The sequence below is a fragment of the Talpa europaea genome, assembly GCF_964194135.1.
Source record: "Talpa europaea genome assembly, chromosome: 1".
NCBI lineage: Eukaryota > Metazoa > Chordata > Mammalia > Eulipotyphla > Talpidae > Talpa > Talpa europaea.
In genome coordinates, this window is record NC_140073.1 from 148,127,067 (window position 1) to 148,151,327 (window position 24,261).

A 24,261-nucleotide genomic window follows, 5' to 3' on the forward strand; every position below is an offset into this window, starting at 1 on the left:
ATTAAAGACAGAACATCCTGCACTTATCTGTGTGGTTGCTAAGGACCCACTCTTTATGACTCAGGGATCTGTGGCGCCAGCTGTACTTTGATATAGCAGATTGGGGAAACAGAAAAACCAACCTGTTGAAGATGGATGAGGGAAAAACTGTCCCAGGATTTTAAGGTGTTTCAGACAAATGAGGTGAGGAAAATTTACTCAACATTGGAAGATTATGAGATGATAGCCCAATAAGGAACCATCTGGAACTCTTCCTGTGCTACCAAAGGGTATCTCAGGCACTAAACATTCATGCCTTTCATGTGCTGTGCAATTAGATTTTTTTCATTCCTGAACCCCAGTATTTAAATAGAACCCCAAATGAGCAGCTTTTTAACTAGTAATAATTTTTTTTATAAACTGAACAATCTTTCATTTTTTTAAAGAGTTATTTACTTATGCATACAATAACTGGTGTACACGCCAGAGAGGGGTGTGGAGGGTGAGAGGATTCACCAGAGATGGAGTGGGGAGCAGAACAGGTTGATTGACTGAAATATACTGCTGAGGGGAGCAGCAGGGGAGACAGAAGAGGTCTGCTGCGCCATGTAGGTATCTCCCTGGCCACTGGGGATCGAACTCGTGCTGTCGAGGCTGTGATAGCTTCATAGTGCTGTGCTTAACCCCTTGCAGGGAGGCCCTAGTCATAATTTTTTCTATGAAAAAATATATACATGTATACAGACATAAGGTAGGAAACCACAGTGGTCACTTGGTCCAGAATCTTGACTCACAGCCATAACCACCTGTGTGACCTCAGGATGATGTATAACCTTTCTATGCCTCAGTTACTTTCTCTTGTAAAATAAGGCTCTTGAGTGACGGTTAAACAAATTAAAGTATAAACGCCTTTGCCCCAGTAATTGGGTTGTACTATGTAATTAATATTCACTGTTGCTATTAGATCCTTCTGGACTAGGCAATTGATCTCAACTTAGAGCTTTTTATATTTAATTCAGTTTATCTCCTTCTTGCAAAGATACCATACATAGTTACCATATTAAGAATGTTTTGTTTTAGAAGAGATGACAACTCTACAGATACATCAGAAAACTAATATGAGTAGTTAATTTTCAGATACTTAAAAAAGGACATTATAGTAACTAAGGACTGCATTTCCTGAATGACACAGAGCTGAATTTAAACCCCTAATTTCTACTTAATCAAATAAGCAAGTGATTTTATTTCCTTGTGCTTCAATGTCCTTATCTCAAAAATAGGGGTGATACAAATAAAATACAATGAAAACAAATAACTAAAAATGGTAATGGCACATCATTCTTATGTTTTGTGGAGTTGTATGAAATAACTTATGTAGGTTGTGTAAAGCACAGGGTCTGAGACATACAGGTCAACCCAAAATGTGAACTGTTTTCATATTAGGAATTCAATGATGGGGGAAAGAGTTCAAACAAATGAAAACTGTAGAACTTCTCTCCATTATCCTTTCAATAAAAGACATCTCTCTACCAACTGCAGGATTTAGCAACATTAAGTCATCAAATCTTTAATAGTCTACAAATATTTTGTGATTTTGGAGTCTTGTTTATCACTTTAGATTATTACATATGGGGCCTAATTCAGAAGAGTCCCATCCTGGGTGGTCTGTTCTTAGAATATGTTATAAATAGTAGTTAAAATAAAAGCTTTCATATATATTCTATTCCTATAAATGATCACATAATTGCCTTATCTTAAGTAGCACCAATATATAAAATCATCCAAACATTTGTAAACTTCACTTACTTTTCCATTTTCCCCCACCAGTGTCTCATATTTTTCAAAGGGAGCCCATCTGTTATGTTATCTGCTAGTTCCTTATGCTTTAAAGAGTTTTTGAGTCTAACTTTTAATTCTTGCAGAGAGAAATAAACATAACATTTCATGGTGAAGGCTAATAAACTAGCATCTTCTTCAAAGTTTCTGGTTTGTTTATTGTTGAAGAGGCCACTGAAATCTCTCTTCATTCTCCCTGTACCATCCATTGGCACTCCATACTCTGTCTTTTTCAGTTCAAGTTGGAAATGTTTCTGTTTATAAAAGGTTGCCAAACTACTTTCATGTCTCCTGTGTGTGCACAGGGATGTACTCCTCCAGATAAGAGGTTCCTCAACAGATCTTTGCTGGACAATCCATGCATTAGAGGAGACAAAAACAATCTTCTCAAACAGACTTTTGTAAGATTGAATACTGACTTTCTCAATATGAATAGACTCAGATTGTCCTAAATCATCAAGTCCTAGTCACTTTTTGTTTAATCCTTCTTTCCTCCATTTATATTTTTCCTCTCAAATTTTATGACAAGTAGCAAGAGAAGACACAGTCTAACAGTCATGCACTGCTTGGGTGGCCTCAATTTCGTCACATACAAGTGCTGACTTCCTCCCCACTGTAGCACACAGTCCTGCTAAGTTTGTTGCTACTACATAAGAGGCCTCCTCTTTGCTTCAGCTTCCAGTCATGTATTTCTCATATCTGTCTACACTCTCACTAGCAGAGTCAATGTCCATATTTCTACTTATAGTTCATTTATGGCAAACTAGACATTTTCTACCTTGTGCATCAAAGTTCTTCCACCTTCCTCCCACTACCTGGTCCAAAGTCTTCTCCACATTTTAGCTATTTTGTTATAGCAGCACCCCATACTCAATACCAGTATCTATTCTTGTTAGTATCACATTGCTGCTATAGCAAATTACCACAAATTCCATGACTTCACAATACAAATAATATCCTATAGTTCTATTGTCAGAAGACTGACATAGGTCTCACTGCACTAAAATAAATGCATTAGCAAAATTGTGCTGCTTTCTGGGGGCTTTGGTGGAGAATACAATTTGCCTTTTGTAACTTCTAGAGGCTGCTCACATGGCTTGACCTCTTCTATTCCATCTTCAATGCTAGCAGTGAGGATTGAGTGTTGCTCACATTGCGCTCTTCTGGCTTGCTTCTGTAATCTCATCTCCTCCAATTCTGCCTCTTCTTCCTCCCTCTCCTGCATTTAAGAATCCTAGTGATTCCACTGGGTCTATCTGGATAGTCCAGGATACTATCCCTATTTAAGGTTAATTGATTGACTATCTTATCTGCAACCTTATTTTCCCTTTGCCATGTAACATAACAGATTAATGGGGATTAGGACATGGACATCTTCAGGGGGACTATTATTCTGCCTTCTATAGTTCTTAGTGTATCGAATTCTAAGTTTAATTCTTAATAATTAATTGCTCCAAATAGTTTAACTACTCATGACTGCTATACTCTTTTATGGGCAGAAAACTAAATAAGATGGGGTTGAAAGGGCAAATTTTGCCCAACTCCAGCTTTCTAGGCCTATCTAAAGCTGTAGGAGAGTGTTTACAATTGACAACAGAGTGTTCCAAAGAAATCTTCCATTATTTAATCTTTCTACTTTGATCTTTGTTCTGGTTTCCTGGAACATAAAGTCTTTGTTTTGTCTATTGAGACACTTCACATCATCAGCAACAACTCTCTCTCTCTCTTTCTCTCTCTCTCTCTCTTTGTGTTAAGTGTGTGTATGAGTACACACACATGTAATGCAGAGTTCATGGAAATTTTAATGTCTCTCTTTAATGAGGACTTAGAAAGCTAAATCTTGACTAATATTCAGAGAAAAATTCTGATGTTTTTGGAAAAAATACTTACTGGGTTTCTTAATTTTTGAAAGGTCAATCCTAGGTGAATGTTGCAGCTAAGATAATGGAATCTAAATTTTTTTTTTTTATAATTACCCAAATCCTTCCTTTCTAAAGATAGTTTGATATATTTTTTCCTACCCCTTTATTTTATTTTTATTATTTTTTTAAAGATAGATTTATTTATTTATTTATTTATTTAATTAATTATACAAGCACTGGGTACAGTCAGAAGCACAGGAGGGTGAGAGAATTCATCAGAGCCAGAGCGGGAAACAGAACAGGCAGACTGACGAAATGCACTGCTGAGGGGAGCAGCGGATGGCAGGAGAGGTCTGTCACGCCATGTGGGACCCTCACCAGTGGCCGGGGATCAAACCGGCGCTGCAGAAGCTGCGGGCAGCTTCACAGCCCAGCGCTCAACCGCTGTGCCACCAGGGGAGGCCCAGTTTGATATATTTAGATTTTTCTCCATCTGTATAACAGTCCCCATTCCTCCTAGGGGAATGGTGGATATGGTAATTTTCATAGATTAACAAAGAAGGAAGATTTTTTTAATAAAATGTCCCCATTTCTGTCTTTTTTACCCAACTCAAAACGCTCAAAAATACTGGACTTACAATGGACATTTTTTAAAGAGCAGTAATAATAACGAAGGATCATGGGTGTTTTGGTAGGTGGTACAGCGAGCTCCTGTACTCCTAAATCCTACACAGTGTTGTAAACCAACATTACCTAAATAAAAAATAATACAATTTTAAAAATGTTTAAATCATTTTTGTTTTAAGATTTATTTATTTGTTTGTTTGTTTGTTTATAGAAGCACTGGGTACAGTCAGAAGCACTGGAGGGTGAGAGAATTCACCAGACTGCTGAGGGGGGCAGCGGGTGTGGCAAGGGAGGTCTGCGTGACATGTGGGACCCTCGCCGGTGGCCGGGGACAGAACTGGTGCTGCAGAGGCTACGGACAGCTTTGCAGCCCTGCGCTCAACTGCTATGCCACCAGGGGAAGCCCCCAAAAAATAATGTTTAAATCATTTTAACAGAATCACATGCAAATGTCCCTGAGTTCGGAAAGGGTTAGATTCAGAACATGATAATCACCTGGAACCAAACTTGGTAAACAGGTGCTAGTGATTTAGCCATGATTAACTATTCATTGCTACCAAATATAATTTTGTTCTTATGTTTAGACATAGATGTTATGAATAAATTTGGTCTTGTTTCAAGCTGTTGATTAAATGGAAGAATCACAATATTTATCTTGTGTTTGAGTAATAATCATGAATTCTTTATGTGAGCCAGCAGTTTTTTTCTTAATTGCCAAGACTTTAAGAAATCATTCACCCTTCAATTTACTATTTCATGTTTAGGTGAATCTGCCACAAATCCCTATGATGGCTTGTATTGGTTTCAATACAAGTACTTACCTATTTGTCTAATCTTAAGAGCAAATCAACTTACATTCTACCATCATGTCAAGTTTAAGCATCTTTTTAAAATTTCACCAAAATGAGCAAAGACAGGAGTAATTACAATGCAATATTGGATTTGCCTCATACTCTCTTTCATAGAGTTTGAGGTTTTAAAGCTTATCTTATGAATTGCAAGTATCTGCCATTGAAAGCTTTTTTGTGTTAGGACTAGATTAACAAAGTACAACCATATTTTTATTTTACAGCCCAGGCATGTCCATTACTAAGGTGGAGGTGCTATTTTCTAGCCTTACTCATTAGCTCCTTGAGTTGTTATGACTATTGAAGTAACTCATTTCTCTTATGCCTGTGTTTCTATTTGCATGGAAATCAAGAAAAAGTGCCTTAAGGAGTTTACAGTAAAGGCATTTCAGCTCAGTTCTTGCAGATTCATGGAAGTCACTTTGAGAAAATGATTAATTCCTATCCTTGAATTTCCTCACATTTCCTTTGCTCTTACCACTTACCTCTCTTAAATTTATCATAAAATGACCCACAGCAGTCTTAGATTCCTCATGGACTGGAGAGAATGAAAAATTCTTACTCTAAAAATTCATTTTATTGTCAGATATGCACTGCTAAACTTGTAAGTAAAAATACCTTAGACCCAACACTGGCTTTCAAAAATGAATTTCTACTACCAAACACTTTTAGAGTTTTTGAGTATTGGGTTAGAAAATTGGTCTGCTTACCAACTGAAACACGGAGCCCCCAAGTTAATTATTTTGTACCAAAGGGTATTGTGTGGGAGTTTTAGAATTGCTTCATTGATTTTAGCCAATATGAATTTTCTACAAAGAACTCACTAAGAGTATAGAAACTGGAGGTCTGAGTCAGGGTGGGAAATTGCAATTTGATGTATTTGGAAACAGGGATTTTCCCCCTGAATGAGAAACACATATGGAGAGAATCTGATCTGACCTACTTAAAAAAAAAAAAAAAAAAAAATCCATGTGGGCCAGAAGAACACAGCCACCACAATTTAGTTAACTCATTAATCTTATTCAGATGTAAACTAGTAGACTAGAGTGGTTCAAAATAGATTTTACTTAGTTACCAAATAAATATGGTTAGATTTATTGAACTATGTTAACAATGTATTATTTACTACTAATATATAAACCCAAGATCATAGTTTTAGAATAAGTTTATAGAAATAAAGATATTTAAATAAATAAATGAGAAAATTATTTTCTTCATGACTTCTCTTTTGAGCTTTTCAAGCAACAACAGTCAACTGGCTTTAGGACCAAAACTAAAATTAAAACACATTAGCTTTAAAGAATGTGCCCATCAGCTTGCTTTACACAGTTGCTTCTGTGGCATCTCTAGTGGAGGAAGATTGAGTTCCTAGCTAACTGGACACTTTAGTGACTTCACTGGTTCTTTGAACCATAAGGTAGGTAAGATTACACTTGCCAAACTGATGAATGGCCACAGACAATGAGTTATTTTGTGAAGCATTGTTGTGGCACCCCTTTTATGCATCAGGACTCATGCAAGGTGCTCAGGACAATTAATTAAAGATGAATAAGATCAAGAAACTAATAATCAAAGTCACCAAAAATAACAAAGAAAGGTTAGCGGGGCACTAAGGGCTCAGCTTGCAGCCAAGGACAGCAGAGGGAAACCAAGTTTGTAGGAAACTGAGAAGAGAACATACAATCAGATGAAAAGGTAAACTTTAGACTTCAACCCAAGACTAGCATGTTGGTGTTAAAGAACATCATCCAAAGTTGAATCAAGTATAATCATGAATACTCTATTTGTAGTAGGAAAGTGAAACTCATGCCATCTGTGGTGACATGGATGGAGTTGGACAGGATTATGTTAAGTGAAATAAGTCAGATGGAGAAAGATAAGTACTGGATGGTGTCACTAATATGTGAAATATAGAGAAACTGAACTGAAAATCAGAGAAAGACAAACTTAAAAGCTAACCCTTGAAAGCTGACTATAGAACTGAAGCATCTAGAAAAGGGGTGGGGGAGAGGTAAGAACAAAGAGGGAAGGAAGCACAATGGACCATGGAGGTGGACTCTGGCTGCTTTGGTGGCGGTACCCTATGGTGGCAATACCTGATGCGGAGGACACTAATGTTACCACAATTAAAAGAATAAATTAATCAAAAATGAATAAATAATAAAATACAAAAAGTATTTATGGAAAGCAATTCAACAGCATATATTGAGATTCTTGATGTTAATATCCTTGGATTCAGTAATTCCTTTTCCAAGGATGCTTTCTTGTGAAATAAATAGAAATGGAAAAATTTATGTATAAAACTATTTGATGTCACTTAAGTATTACTTGTTATATGGAAAAATTGGAAGCAACGTAAATATTGAACAGCTGAACAGTGGCTAAATGTGTTGCAATGCTGCCATTTATTGCCCACGCGGTAGATACTAAATAATATATACTTTAAAAGGTAACAATTAAATAAAAACTATAACATTAAATAAAAAGAAACAGAATGCAAAATCATACATCTAGTGACCACAGTTTTGTAAATTATAAACTGGGAAATATACCTAACAGTTGAAGAACATTTTCTTAGACTCTGTTCCTAAGCAGGGGTCTGTACAAAGCTCACAGGGGCTCACCCTCAGCTTTCATGATTTCGAGGGAAGCAGGATCCATGTTGGGAAGCTTCCACCAGCACAGCAGGGTGTTCTGGAGCTGGAAAGGTGCTTCCAAGTTACCGCAGTTTGGAACAGTGACGGTAAAACTTTGTATTATCACAACAACCAGTCATGGGCTAGGCTGCCCAGAGGGAGGGTAACCTTGTTAAGGCAATTCCAAGTATAGTTTCCAGGGAGGGGCAAAACTGTCCACTGTCACCATTTATATTTTCAATAACGGGGACATAGCGCATAGTCCTGAAGAGAGGATCTGGGCAGATGACAACAGGATCACAGAATCTGTTAGAGATGGTCACGTCTAATAGTAAAAGATGCCAATGATCTCTCTCTCACTCTCTCGCTCTCTCTCCAAGAATGTATTTTGATACACTTCTGTGTCCAGTATAATTGACTTGTATAATCACAAAATGATCACGAAATCTCTAAAAATGCTAATTTATCAGGCCTTTCCATTTGAAACTCTTTATTTGAATCTCCTTAGTTCTAGAAAATACGAGGTAAAGCAGAATCAGAGCTTGGCTCAGTGGGCTTTGTCAGACATTATTTGCTTTCTCTTTCATAATGACAAGAATGACATTTTATGGACTAGGAAAACAAGATTGTTCCAATGACGGGTTTTTAATGACTAAATATTGGTTTGTGCTCTATAAAGCTCTTCACTATTTTCCTCTGAATCAATCAATTGATTATCCATTCATGATCATGACCAATAGCCAGAAGGAGGAAATGAATTTGAAATGGATTTGATGAGTTAATTTGAGTTGTCTTCCTGCTCCATTGTCCTTACTCAAATATCTCAACCTCAAACTCTCCTTCCTGACGTTTTGAACCTCTCTTAATACTACCCTTTACTGGATCTTTCTGAACTTAAGTCACATAATCCTCTAGCCAGTACTAAAAACAGGCTGGTTGTCTGTCTGTCAAACCAAGACGAACAGAGGGCAGTACGGTCACATTTTTTTCCTTCTACCTGATTTTGCTAAGTATGAGCCCTGCAAAGAAGACATAATTTATTGCCTCCTAACATGAGCTATTGAAGAATTTTATTATGCAAATGGGAAACAATAACAAATTATTAATTAGTAATGAAGATGGGAGTTGGCCTTACTGACCCTTACTTCTTCTCTATTTTCCCAAGTGGCAGTTAGTACCAGTGCCAGGATGGAGGGTGTAGGGATGACAGTGATGAGCACAGAGGCAGGCGACACTCTCCTGGACAGTGACAGTGGGGTATGGCCCACCTTGCAGAAGACCTCCGCCCAGCCCACTTTTGAGTGTTTCTAAAATGTGGCAATAATCAACGATGATTATACCTTGAAAATTATCCTGGATTCTCACATTGATATTTTTCCTCAAAGTTTCTCAGGACAAATGTTAGGTTTGTCTCATCTACTGAGAAGAGGAAAACTCTAGGGTTTGGATATGCCCTCTACTAGGGGCTTGCATATGTTTTAGCTTCTGTCAACTAAATACCAAATTAATTGAGTCAACCTCATGCAAAATTCCATTTTAAGGCCTTTACCTGAAAAAAACAGCAAGCAACTAATAGTGGTTGAATTTACCAGCAGAACTGGTATCGGTTTGTGGCCCTCCCATGACCAAAGAAGGTGAATATCGTGCAGCAGCAAAGGCCAAACAGTGAGGGTGAAAAGCTGGTCTCCACTGTGAGAACAACAGTCCTGTGATGCCCTCTCTTTCATGGTGGCACCATATGCTGTCTGATCACTATCTACATTGCCCAAAATTCCTTCCACAAGGTAAAATTAACCCTGAAGAACCACTCGTTTTGGTTTTCACTTTATTCTTTATTTAGAAGGAGTTTTGAGTCTGTTCTCCCTTGGAAGAATGTTGTGCTCTATTATCACATAAAAAATAACCTTTTTGGGCCTCCCCTGGTGGCACAGCAGCTGAGCACCGGGCTGCGAAGATACCCACAGCCTCTGCAATGCCAGTTCGATCCCCGGCTGCCGGCAAGAGTCCCACATGGTGACAGACCTCTCCTGCCGCCCGCTGCTCCCCTCAGCAGTGTATTTCATCAGTCTGCCTGTTCTGTTCCCCGCTCTAGCTCTGGTGAATTCTCTCACACTTCTGACTATACCCAGTGCCTGTATAAATAAATAAATCTTTAAAAAAGAAAGAAAGAAAGAAAGAACCCTTTACAAAATGTCACAAGGTAGAAGAGACTTTTCAATACTTTCAAGGTCTCCACTTATGATGACTGGTAACCAAGAGACTCTCTACCAAAAACAAAATATCAACCTAATAGTCTTTTTTCTTACCACAAGGTGATAGGGAGCTGGAGGACTCAGATAACTGAAAATTCACCCACAGAGCTCCAAATCATCTCTCAGTTAATAGAACTCATTTAGGGAGATTTGGCACTAGGCACTATGAGCTATTTGATTTCTGACATGGTTTGTCCGTGATATTTTAGACATTTTTCTATGCTCAAACAAACTCATGCAGCCTGGGGCCAAAACAATTTCCAAGAAACTATTTCAGTAGAAGGACAATCTCATTCTGGGCTCACCTAAATGTCATAGGCTGGTATTACAAACTTCTAACATTTATAATAAAAAATTCAACCACTATTGGTTGCTTGCTATTTTTTTCAGTTAAAGGCCTTAAAATGGAATTTTACATTAGGTTATCTCAATTAATTTGGTGTTTAGTTGACAGAAGCTAAAACATATACAAGCCCCTAGTAGATGGCATATCCAAAGAGTGAACTTGGTGAGTGGAAAATATTACTCTAATACAAAGGCAAGTCAGAAGCCAAATAAAATAGAGTGATTATGAATCAGATCATGAAAGTTGTTCTTTTATGATACCAGCTCTAAGAACATATTTTTAGTTCAAAATATATTGCAGTGGGGTCAGACGACTTAGCACTGTAAATGCTGAGCTAAGGGTAAAGATCACAAGTTAGATTTTCATGACATTTCATAGATTTGAAAGGACTTTTGGAAAAAGAGGTAAAAGAAAGATGGAAACAGAGCATATTTGTCAATTGTGTGGGTCAGAATCTCTGGGTTTGAGCCCCATCTCTACCTCCATGGCAGAAATGGCTGGGTTGTCACCAAATCTCTGCTTTCTCAGCCTGCAATTAGATTAGCAAGTCCCTTGCTGTTAAGTGTGGTCATAACTATCGATAAATCAAGCAATGAAATATGAATATAAGTGCTATGCACCTTGACTTTGCTCATAAAACTTGTATATTCTCAACATTCTTTCTCCCCTACCCCTCCTTGAAGCAGACAAGTACAAAGACCTAGGAGGCTATGTGTAAGATATTATGGAAGCAGAACAAAGAAAAGACCTGGGTCTTTGCATGATCTCTTGGAGGACAGCTTCCTATCAACCGGGATCCAGTTACTATTTACCTAAGCAATTGTATTCTGTTAAGGCACAAAATGCTATGGGCTTATCCTTAAGGCAGCTCAAAAGAGCTTAACTAATTCATCCAGTTTTGCCATGACTTGGTCTAATTCCTTCTATTTGTATCAGTGATTTCCTCAATGAAATAAGGATTTGCTAATACCTACCTGAAAGGGTAGTTGGGAGGACATGTGTGAAGTACCTTCCCCCGCGGCAAGCTCAACAATAGCAGAGTTACTAATCCCTCTTGCTGGGCACCCACTTTATGTTTTGCATCAGTACTCAATATGTGATATCTGTTATCTCATTAATTTTCAAGGAGACATTCCAATGCAGGCATTATCATTTTCATTCTGTCCATAACAATTAAAAATACATATTGGGGAATTTCTAATTGTACAATACTACCCCAAGCACTTTATATGCACTAATCTCAGAAACAAACCTATGTGTTATGTACTATCATTATCCCCATTTTACGGATAACACAACAGACACACTGAGCTAACTTTCTCTTCCCAAGTCCATACAGCTGGTAAGTGGCAGAACCAGGATTCAACTCAAGAAATCTGACTCCAGAGTCTTTGCTATCAATCACCACCTGCCAGAAGCTTGTCAAGGTCAAATAAATTTTTGTAAGATTTATTTATTCATGCATACAAGAACTGGAGTGTGAGTCAGAGGAGCGGGGGTGTGAAGGGATTCACCAGAGACAGAGTGGTGAGCAGAACAGGTGGATCTACTGAAATACACTGTTGAGAGGAGCAGCAGTCGAGACAGGAGGGGTCAGCTGTGCCATGTGGGTTGCTCCCTGGCCCAGGGAGCCCAGGGAGGCCCCAAGGTCAAATAAATTGAGATCCTCCATGCAAGGACCCACGGCCTTGCAAACAGGGATAAAATGAGAAGTGACTGCAATTGCATCGGTCCATTCAAACCAAGGAATCAGTGAAATGAATTTAATTATCAAAGAGCTGAATCAAATCAGTACTGTGTACTGTCAACCCCACAGGTTGGACTGGTATGGTGGCTAGAAACTTGGTAACATCTATGCATTGGCTATGTAATATGCTCCCCACTAAATACTGATATCATATAGAGTCTGGTTTTGATCTTAGAACACGTTCCCAGTTCCCACATCTGTGCGGGCTAGGAAACACAACAGTTTGCCAAGGCTTACAGTGTCTGCAAATCTTTGTGGTTGGTATCACTTTTAACCTAAACATTGATAACACAATGCACTCTAGCATCAGAAGGCAGAACCTATTAGAGAGAGACTAGATTTTCACCTTCTGTGCCTGTCACTGGATCTCAGACGAGTCATAGCTGAGAGCCTGCAAAGCGGTCTGGTCCCTGACTTTCTGAAGGAGATTCTAGAATATTAGGGATGCTTAATAATTTAAGTACAGATTTTGCATGACTGTAAAAGCAGCCAATTAGCCGGATTTAATTTTTCTCATGAGGAATATTATGACGCTGCATCAGTGGTGATCCTCTCTGCCTTACAGTTCTTGCATTAAAGGCCAATTTTACTGGTAAATGTTTTTCCTTTTACAAAGACAAAGGTTTCCTTCTGCAGCAAACTTCGCATTTAAATTATCCATCAAACATTATAGCATGACCCATCCATTGTCTAAAATATGACTGATGGCCTCCCCGGTGGCACAGCGGTTGAGCGCTGGGTTGCAAAGCTGCCCACAGCCTCTGCGGTGCCGCTTCAATCCCCGGCTGCTCCCCGACCACCGGAGGAGGGTCCCACATGGCCCGCAGACCTCTCCTGCCGCCCGCTGCTCCCCTCAGCAGTGTACTTCGGTCCTTCTGCCTGCTCTGCTCCCCGCTCTGGCTCTGGTGAATTCTCTCACCCTCCCGCACTTCTGACTGTACCCAGTGCTTATATAAATAAATAAATAAATAAATAAACAAATAAAAACAAACAAATAAATAAAAATAAAATATGACTGAGTTTCATCATTTTAAGAGTGAGTTTATTATCTGCCCACTATCCAGTCTCAGTGGTAAAAATGGTCTGAAGAATAAGATGTGTAGAAATATAACACTAGATTTTCCTGTTGTTGAGAAGCAAGGGGAAGGGCAACTTTGGGGTGGTGTGTGTGGGGTGGGGGTGGGAACAGCATGAGTTCCAGTTGGAACGTGGAATTTGAAATACTATTAGAGGGCCTCCCCAGGCAGTGCAGCAGGTTGAGCACAGTGCTGTGAAGCTGTCCGCAGCCTCTGCAGCACATGTTCGATTCCCGGCCAGCCAGGGAGCAACCCAGATGGCGCAGCAGACCTCTCCTGTCTCGCCCACTGCTCCCTCAGCAGTGTACTTCATCAGTCTGCCTGTTCTGTTCCCCACTCTGGCTCTGGTGAATTCTCTCACCCTCCCACGCTTCTGACTATACCCAGTGCTTGTATAAATAAATAAATAAATAAATAAATAAATAAATAAACAAACAAACAAACAAATAAATCTAAAAAACAAAAGATTGACACAAAAAGACTTATTGTTTCATTGCCCATTAGAGGTAAAACCAATCTTTAAGTGAGAGAGAAACGGGTTCCAAAACTACCTAGATCATGCAAAATTATATTTATTAAAGAATAAATGAATTCAGGCCTCCCCAGTGGCGCAGCAGTTGAGTGCTGGGCAGCGAAGCTGCCCACAACTGCTGCAGCGCCGGTTCAATCCCTGGCTGCCAGGCGAGGGTCCCACATGGCACGACAGACCTCTCCTGCCACCAGCTGGTCCCCTCAGCAGTGTCCTTCGGTCCTTCCGCCTATTCTGCTCCCCGCTCTGGCTCTGGTGAATTCTCTCACCCTCCCGCACTTCTGACTGTACCCAGTGCTTGTATAAATAAATAAATCTTAAAAAAAAAAAAAATGAATTCAAGAAGAGCTACCTGGCTGGGTCAAGATTTTATAAATGTCTTTGTTTCATAAAATAAGGTCATATACCAAATTCATCAAGACATTATTTTACTTATACAAAGCAGTGTTTACCACTTTAAAAATCCAGAGATTATTAGAGCTGAATGAAACATATACTGCTAATAGCTGTGAGGTGTCCTTGGCATGATGCTGCCTACCCTGAAAGAATACAGAATTCTGGGGTTGAAATGTGGGCTCTCAGGCTTGTGTAACTTTGGGCAAGTCATCTAGTTTGCCTGTGCCTCATATGATTTTGCATTATCTTCATGGAAATAATATCATACGATGTTGTAGTAAGAATGAACTGAGTCACTGCATGTGAGTTGAGAAAAATATCCAGCCTAAAATAAGTGTTAGTTAGCTTTTCTTTAATCGACATACATTATCCCTTTCAATTAAAAATTTAAGACTTATTTCATTAAAACCTAATGTACTAATTAGAGAGTATGCTTTAAGCTTCAAAAGATGTGTGAGAGATACTAAGATGTTAAAATTCAGTATATCTCACCTTTCCTACGAGACACCACTTATTCAGGGAAATGGAAATCAAGACAGCAGAAAAGTCAGTATCTTCCATTTCCTACTTGTTACTGTCTAACCTGGAAATGTTTTGGAGAAAGAAAGAACAATATATGGGCCTCCCCGGTGGCGCAGCAGGTTGAGTGCAGTGCTGTGAAGCTGTCCACAGCCTCCCCAGTGCTGGTTCGATTCCTGGCCAGCCAGGGAAATACCCACATGGCATGGCAGACCTCTCCTGTCTCGCCCACTGCTCCCCTCAGCAGTGTACTTTGGTCAATCTGCCTGTTCTGCTCCCCGCTCTGCCTCTGGTGAATCCTCTCACCTTCCCACGACTCTGGCCTGTACCCCAGCTCTTGTATAATTTTAAAAAAATAAATAAATCTTTTTAAAAAAAGAAGAAAGAACAATATGTTTCCAATTCCCAGATTTAAACAATTAAGATTCATTTGAGTGAGTTCCATGTTTAAACGTAACTTGTCCCTGGGAGAGCCCATCACAAGTTATAGGAACTATTTTACCATCTTGCTTTTTGAACTAACCCATTCACTGAATTTGGGATATGAAGGATTATGTGAAGGATTACTAAGTCTACAGAATGGAAAGTTTTCAGTGAAAGTTAACTATACAATAACATCTCAGTGTGATAATTTAAACAATATGTTAGTTATCAGTTGCTGTTTTTAAAATCCCAGAGCTTATAAGCATGAAACAACAACTGCTAGCTGAACTGGTATTTCTGTGGATAACAAAATAAATTTAATTCATCTAGGACAGTCTCGTGGTCTAGGATAGCTCAGGAGAGCTTAGACAGGGTTGGATCACATTCCTGGGGCTTTGGCTGGAACAACTGACTGCTCCTGCCGGACACTGATCCTGCAATAGTAAACCAGCTCCAATTTATTCAAATGACACATACGACAGGACATGAGAGGCAGGATCAAACAAACATTTTTGGTTCTAGGGTGTGCACTGGAACAATGTGACATCCACAACATTTCTTTGATCAAGGCAACTCACAAGACCAGCCCAAATTCAAGGACTGAAGCAATAGACTCCACTACCACGTGGCAGGAACAGCAGTCACCTCACAAAGAGGAAGCACAGAAGTGAAATGAACAAGTCTTTGAAAATATTGACAGCAATTAACCTGCATATTTTTGATTTGGCTTCGGTTTGGTCAGACATAAGAGACTCCTAATAAATGACTTCCTCACATTGGAGAGTGTTGCCAGGTGAACAGCTTCAGGAATTCAGTATATTTTTTTTCTTTTAGTTTTTCTTTTTTTTTTTTTTTTTTTTTTTTGGTGGCACTTCGGGATTGTTTGGGGTGTTTGCTCTTCGGTGACTTGAAGGCTAATCAGGAATTCAGTATATTAATCCATTAATTCAGCATAATTAACTGGGGTAAGGACACCTCTGCTAATGGTACCTGCAAATGGTACCTGGAGAAACCTTATTTTTTTAGTTGCATAACTGTCCTATCTTACTAAGACTAATTTTTAGAATTTCAGCATCTTACCAAGCACATATGTCAATTTATAGACTACCAGGTTATGAACCTTTGAAACAGGATCCTTGTGAACTTAGAAAATTAAAGTCGTCGTTAACGCATTTAACCAAGCATCATAAACACCAAATGAAAACAAAATTAATTTTTGGAGGCACAGAGTCAGAAATTATAACCCTCTAAGATCTCAAAAATGTCAAGGGCTTTAAATTGTATTTGAAATACAAAAAGCCAGAGTAGCTTCTGCTAAATGAGGATGCTCAGGCATTTCCGCTGCTGGCCTCTGTGGCTATCACCTGCGACCTTGAATGCAGAAGGTGCTTGGGAGTGTGGGCACCTGGCGTATGGTGTGGGCCTGCGTAAGTGGGCACTTCTGAGTCTGGAGTCAGAGGACAGAGGGCAGCAAAGGACCGTGGGGCAGGGGGCAGCGGGAAAGCCCCAGAGTGCACCCAATGGTTGCCTCTGGATCTTCGCTCTGGTGTGTTAAATGAATATTAGATTCTCTTTATCTCTAGCGATCACACTTATAAGGAGGAGTAAGTAGAAAAACCTTAGAAGTTTATCAAAGAAAACAAGAAAATGAGAGATGAAAGCAACCTAGGTAACTTAAAATCATAACATGTGAAACCTGAGAAAATGAAGAGAGACCATGTTATCTAATCCCTCATTTTAAAGTTAAACTAACTCAGAAGTTGCTTGCTAAATAGCCACAGCTAAATCTAATTTGTTCCTTAATAACTGAATAACCTAATAACTCTACTTGTCTTGGGGCTTGGTCATAATTGTGTAGTAAGCTCCAAGTCATGGTCATTTTGCTTTTACATTTTAACATGCATAATATTTTAAAATGGATTTCCGAATATTTTAGCAGATTGGAAGATCATGGGCTCGTAATTGAGGTTAAAAGCTTCCGTGAACTTGTGGTTTAAGTTTCAATTCACCTTATTACTGAGTTTTCACAGGTGAAGACTGGTTACACAGGGTTAATGGAAAATGTAGGAAAGGTTTCAGCTTCTATCAAGGTATTTAGTGACTTCTCTTTGTATTGATTCAGGCAATCACATGCAAGGTAAGTGAACTTTTCATTTATTTACAGGATAAGTGAGCAGGCAATAAAGTTTTATTGGAAGCAACTGATTGTCGATTCTATAAGATCAAAGCCTTATCCACTAGAGGAAGACCACTGAAAAAAGTAGACCTAATCACGCCATCAGGCATCTCAAGCCTCACTGACTCCCTGGCTTATAGGATTCTTCTCCTGCCCCCACAGAACCATGGCTGTTCTCTGCAGTTGACATGTGTTGGGAATTTGGGGGAAATAGGAAGATCAGAAAAGTAAGAGGGAAGGAAATAAAGAGCAAGCACCACTTGACAAGCATGTAGGGTACGGTGGGGATTTGAATCGGAGGGAGTAATGGAGGTGCTATTAAAGAGGACTCTACAATGAAAAATAATCTGAGAAAGGGAACATTGTCTAGTATGGTTATAAATTATATATTGGTCCCATTTTTCATTTGTTTTAAAGATTTATTTATTCATACAAGAACTGGGGTGTAGGCCAGACGTGTGGGGGGTGAGAGGATTCACCAGAGACGGAGTGGGGAGCAGAACAGGTAGAGTGAAATACACCACTGAGGAGAGCAGTGGGTGAGACAGGAGCAGTCTGCTGCACCATGTAGGTAGCTTCCTGGCCTGGGATCGAACGTGTGCTGCAGTGGTTGTAGATAGCTTGAGTGCTGAGACTTAACCCCTTGCACCACAAGGGAGGACCCCCATTTGTCATTTTTATAAATAGGTATTTCATGTGATTATTTTTATTTCTAGTGTTTGCTTGATGGCATTTCTTTGTAATAACTTTCAGATTATTTTTATTTCTAGTGTTTGCTTGATGGCATTTCTTTGTAATAACTTTCAGAGCCTGGTCCTCATGGGATGCCAACTTTTATTGGGTTCTACCACCCAGTTGCTTTCCCAGTCTTATGCTCATATTTCTAGAACTGCATTTCCTCTCTACAACGCCTGGTTCCTAGAAATGGCTACTCAGTCTGCCTCTGGACACACCATTAACTGTAGGCTTGTGTTGCCACTTCTGCTTATGTGGAGAAACGGAAAGCAACTGCCTGATAGTACAGCTTAAAATAAGTACTACCATAGAGAAAAATTAAAATATAAGCATTTAGGGAAAAATAGATCTGTGGGAGACAAAGGAAATGAGAAGACTGTGAAGCGTTGCTACAATTAAACTGCTGATTCTAAATCTGCTTGAACTTAAAAATGCCTCATCTCATTTTTTTCTAAGTAATCATATGGCTCATATTCTGAATGTGTGAGCTTAGGCATTTTGCTTAAAATACACCTTGATGAATTCTGAATTATTCAGCGTTAATCAGGCACTACCTCACATTGTTTTCTTTGTGTTTCATGTCTCCAAAATCACAAAGTTGAGTTCTGATGCTTCCAAATAAAATAATGCCCAAGTAAAATGTGAACTTGGTTCTACCAGCCACTTAATTAAACATCAAGGGTGATAGAGACACAAGTGTTGGTTGTTGTAGGGCTGCTTAGAAAGAAAAGTTTAAGTATTTTTTAAAAGATGGATTAACTCTCCGTTTAAAGTGGTTAAGGGGGCCTCCCCGGTGGTGCAGCGGTTGAGCGCTGGGTTGTGAAGCTGCCCAAAGCCTCTGCGGTGCCGGTTCGATCCCCGGCTGCTCCCCGGCCACCGGAGGAGGGTCCCACATGGCGCGCAGACCTCTCCTGCCGCCCGCTGCTCCCCTCAGCAGTGTACTTCGGTCCTTCTGCCTGCTCTGCTCCCCGCTCTGGCTCTGGTGAATTCTCTCACCCTCTCGCGCTTCTGACTGTACCCAGTGCTAGTATAAATAAATAAATAAATCTTTAAAAAAAAAAATAAAATGGTTAAGGTGCTGCAGTCCTTAAAGGCAGTGGTATAAATGGGCTGTGGTACCAACTGTGTTTCTGGAAGGCAGAGAGTCATAGAGAGCTAGGGTTTTGTTTTTGTTTTTTTTTATTTCTTCTTTTTTATTTATTTATTTATACAAGAAGAGGGGTACAGGCCAGATGTGAAGTAGGGTGAGAGGATTCACCAGAGACAGAGCAGGAAACAGAACAGGCAGACTGACTGAAATACGCTGTTGAGGAGCAGCAGGCGAGACAGGAGAGGTCTGCTGCGCCATGTGGGTTGCTCCCCGGCCAGCGGGGATCGAACCGGCACTGCAGAGGCTGCGGATGGCTTCAGCGCTGTGCTCAATCGCCTGCGCCACCAGGGAGGCCTGAGAGCTAGCGGTTTCTGAATAGAAACAGTCCAGTCTTGGACTCTAGCAAAAAATGTGCTAGGGAAATGGAGATGCTGATTTGCACTTAAGAGGAGTCCCAGTGGAGAAACATTGCTGTGCAGTGGAGTGTGATTTTGGCATGGGTGTCCTAGGCAGGGTTGAATTCTCAACCAGAGAATTCTACTCACCAACTGTAGGGTCAGTGAAAAAAAGTATCAGGCTTATCCACCCTCCCACCATTAGCACTGATGATGGATACCTGCAGTCCTACATGCATGCCTAATGGCAGGCCCCTGGAGTAGGGCGTGGGCATGCATAGGTGGGCACACTTGGGCAGAGACTGGGCTTATGAGGGCGGCGTCATGGGGAACCAGAAGAGAAAGAGAAGAGAAAGAGCAGTGGTGAAAGCATCAGAGAAGCAGAAGAGAGAGAAGGAGGCCACGAGAGAATGCTGGAGAGCCCAGAAGTGTGAAGATTCGCCAGGGGAGGGGAAGCCTGCCAGCCTCCCAGCTCCCGGGCTCCCATGTACCTGGTAAAATCCCAGTAAAAGCCCGAAAAAGCCACGGAGGGCTCCAGGACTCTCCTTTACCCTGTCTGTTCAGGTCATAGAGATGCTGCCCTGTGCCCTTCCTGCCTCTACACCAGCCATGTGGCTTGTTCAGCTTGAGTAACTGAAGATCACTTTTATGTTCTATTTGACACGCAGTGGATGTACTTGAGTGACAGACTAGTAAGCTGGGAGTCACACAGCTAAGTTCACATGTGTTGAATGACAAGAGTTCATTTCACGATGAAACTGAGAATGACAGTTTGCGCAAAGGTTTTCAAGAAGCCCTAAGGCCTTCTCAGAGCGTGAGGCCTGGAGTGGTGGGAGACAAGTCTAGTTCCATTACTGTTTAGTGAACACCAGGACAACTGAGCCAGAAGTTACCCTGTGAGCTGTTTCAGTCCAGTCATTTCCTGGATGGTTGTTATTTTTGTCAATGCCCATCTGCTCTCTGTAGAAGGTAAATATAAAAAGCCCCAAACAGCAAAACTGGTTTGCTGGCTTCATTCAGAGACATCAGGGAGATAGAAGCTGGAAAAGTTTTATGTGTCACAGACACTGTGGGACAGTGGGGGGACTGTGGAGAAGTAGGTGGTGGTGGTGAGGGACGAGCCAGATGAAATTCGTCTGTGGATAAAGAGAAGCAGCGCAGCTTGGAACTGGCCAGCAAAGAGGTGTAAACGCCAGGGTTTGACAGACAGGAGTTTATGTTTCCCTGGCAAGTATTATGACTGTTTTAAGGGAAGATTCCAGCTCACTGGCTATCAAACTTGCTCTTCTGAAATAGAAGCTATTTCCTACACTGAAGAATTTAATAGTGGAAACAGTTTGTCAGTGTCTAAATTACGAATTTATGCTTCAAGGAGAATATTCCAGAGAAAGAAAGTTGAGACTACCAGAAGCAAAACCACTGCTTTTGTGTTTGCTTTTTTAAATGTATGTTTTTAAAACAAAGTAATAAATGTATATAACTTGTAAAGTCAAATATTATCTCACTTATGAATTTTGAAAATGCATTTTTTTTAAAGATTTATTCATGCATACAAGAACCGGGGTACAGATCGGATGTGCAAGGGGTGAGAGGATTCACCAGAGACAGAGCAGAGAACAGAACAGGCAGACTGATGAAATACACTGCTGAGGGGAGCAGCGGGCAAGACAGGAGAGGTCTGCCACGCCCTGTGGGATTCTTGCCGGCCGGCAGGGATTGAGCCCGTACTGCAGAGGCTGCGGACAGCTGCAGAAGCTGCAGACAGCTTCACAGTGTGGCGCTCAACTGCCTGCGCCACCAGGGAGACCCAAAAATGCATTTCTTTAACTCTTTTCTCCTTACTCCTCCTTGTTGATATTATCACTTTTTTTTTTAAGCTATTTCTTCTGGTCTTTGAAGCTTGAAGAGTTTCAAAAATATGAGTACAAAGTTATTTATGCTTTTTCTCCAGGTTTATATGCTACCCATTAAGTTGTCTTTAAGAAATGGGAAATCAGCCCTCCTGTGAGTTCTCCTACCATCTTCTGCCTCCCAAAATAGTTATATCACCTTGTTGGGTTAATTGCTTCTCAGTGATTACACAATCATAGCTATCTAGGTTTTATTCCCAGTTAAATCATATGGTATATGATGATAATTTTTCCTCTTGCTGCTTTCCTAAGTGCCTTTTATGTTGTTGTTGGCTAAACTTCTAAGTACTTTTGCTAATTCATTTCAACACTCTGCTAGACTAAAATCTCTTTTTCAATTTGTTCAAGCTCATCTGATATTCTGTCAATTTCTTGTTTTTCTTGGAGACTTCTTTTTCGGGGGGTGCCTTCTGCTCCACTTTCTTTCCTTCCTTCTGTGCAGATATCTTACCCCTGGCCCCACTTTAGAATCCCCTTTGCCTTCCTCATCTATTGGATGCTGCTTCCTAGGCTCTTTATCTTCTTTCTTAGTTAATTTTGTGAAGTTCCCAAGAAGCCCGTATATCTCTCTTTTACATCAAGAAACAGATTTTTTAGTAAAAAAAATTTCTGGACATTTCCATTGTTTATGACATTTTTTTAATTTAGTCATATATTCATCGGGGCAGGTTATTGGTTTTGTTTCAAGCATGGCATCCATCAGGGGTTAGAAGGTAGAATAGCATCCAATTCTAGGGTTTATACTAGTCAGTCTAGAAATAGATTCAGAGCATATCAGACAAACTCTGGTCTCCACACTCTACCAGACATCGCATACATGACACACTCACTAAGTTCACATAGGGACTCCTGACATCTGCACAGCTACCTGCTCCTAACTTAGTGCTCCCTTCCCCAGGAAGGGCACCAACTCCACCTTCTTGAACAAGCCAAAAGCATCATTAACTATTTTCTCCTCTTCAGTCTCCATATCCAATCACCTTACAAGCTTTTATTCCCCTTAGTTCTATCACTGCTCACCATTTCTGCTGCCTTCCTCCTAAGCACCATTGCAAAAACTTATCACTCTCTGTGTCCAATCTGTTCTTTTCCTCCTCCAATCTGTTCTTTACATGAAGGATATTATTATTATTATTATTATTATTATTATTATTATTATTGGTTTTCAACACTGTATGTGATTCAGAGGTATAGGGTCACACCACTTCAAGTGTATGTTACCCACCGCCATAGTCCTCCAACCCAATCCATTGGGTCCCTTCACCCTGATCTCCACCCTCCCCCTCTGGTAACCTCAATTCTACAGTCAGACTTCAAACGGGAGTAGATGATGCTAAGCCACAGAAGTCAGAAGGAATAAGGCAGCGCTTTCGGAATATAGAAAAACAAAACAAAGGATCAGCCAGAACTAAACCTGAGGATTATAAAGTCTACTTTAATGGAGACTCCTTTAATTATAAAGTCTCCTTCCATGTAATTTGAAGCACATTGGGTTTTAAATTCTCCAATAAGTTCCAGTTCCTCTCAAAGCAGTCAAAATGCCTAGCAAGCCCACGACCTGTGTGCTTCTGCCTGTGACTGATATCACACTCCCTCTCAACTTCTACCCTCAACTATACTTTCTTGTTTTTGAACAGCATGATGAAGCTCATTTTGTTCTTAAACCTGTTTTTCAGGTCATCTCCTTACACTGGGACCTTTTCATTGAATCCTGGATATTTTATGTCAGGATAGTCTATGGTGGAAAAGGTAAACTTGATGAAAAGTTCTCTCAGAAGACATGAAACTAGAAATGACCCCAAAGAAAACAATTTGACTTCACACTTTCATGATTAAGGAAGAAATTAGCACGTGTCAGCAGAAAGCAGAAGCTACATTATCCCATTATCCTAAATCAAGGACATTTTTTGAATCTGATTTTTTTATTTCAGTGAATGATTTGATCAAATGTTCTACAGATTTCAGGCAATAATATATGTGTTTAAGTGTTAGGTGAGAAGGTAGGAGAAAAGGAAAGAAGAGAAACACAGCTCAGTTTTTATGTGACCGAAGCCTTCATGGGACTGGTAATATTTCTTTCTAACAAGAGCATTAGTAGAAGCTCTTTTGGGGTTTTCAGCCTCAGTGGTTTTTATTATTATGTAAGGAGCCTTTATGTGGTGCTTTTTCTAATCCTAAATGCTCTCATTAAGGTGATTAGAATTTACTTTCATTATCATTTCAAAAAAACCCATCATTTTCCAGTATAAAAACCCTGGGTTTATAAATGACCTGTACTTCTGTGGCTGCTGGAACAGTTATATTACAGATTACAGAGTCGTGTGTGAGCTGGCCTGGGTATAGAATGGTATAGGATGGTGGCTCTCAATCTCTTTGCCCCATGTAATGGATGATTCACAAGTTAGCCTGCCTCAATTATCACCTTGTGGAGAGACAGAGGAGAGAGGAGGCGTATAATCCATGTACTTGGATGTAGTTCTATTTAAAATTTTCCATTAAAATTTCTTAAATCTTTGCCAACCATTGCTTCTTATCTGCAATTAAATCTAGGAGATGACAAGGCATCAATAATAATTAAACAAAGAACCCATGATATAAATGGGAAATCTCTTTGGATAGCTACATGTGCTCTTGGCCGTGATCTGATATATAGACATATACTTAATTGGTATTTTCCATTAGTTGAATACTACTATTTTCTATGATGAAATTAAATGTGACAGCATTACATGATGATTTTACAAAAAGCTCCTCGCCTTGCAGGTGCTTCACCACCTGAATAAATCTGAGGCTCTCCTCTGTATAGTGTATTTTCTCTGAAATAGTCTTTTGTTCCAGACAACTAACTGAAAAGTGAACCTTTGGAAGGTGACATGTTC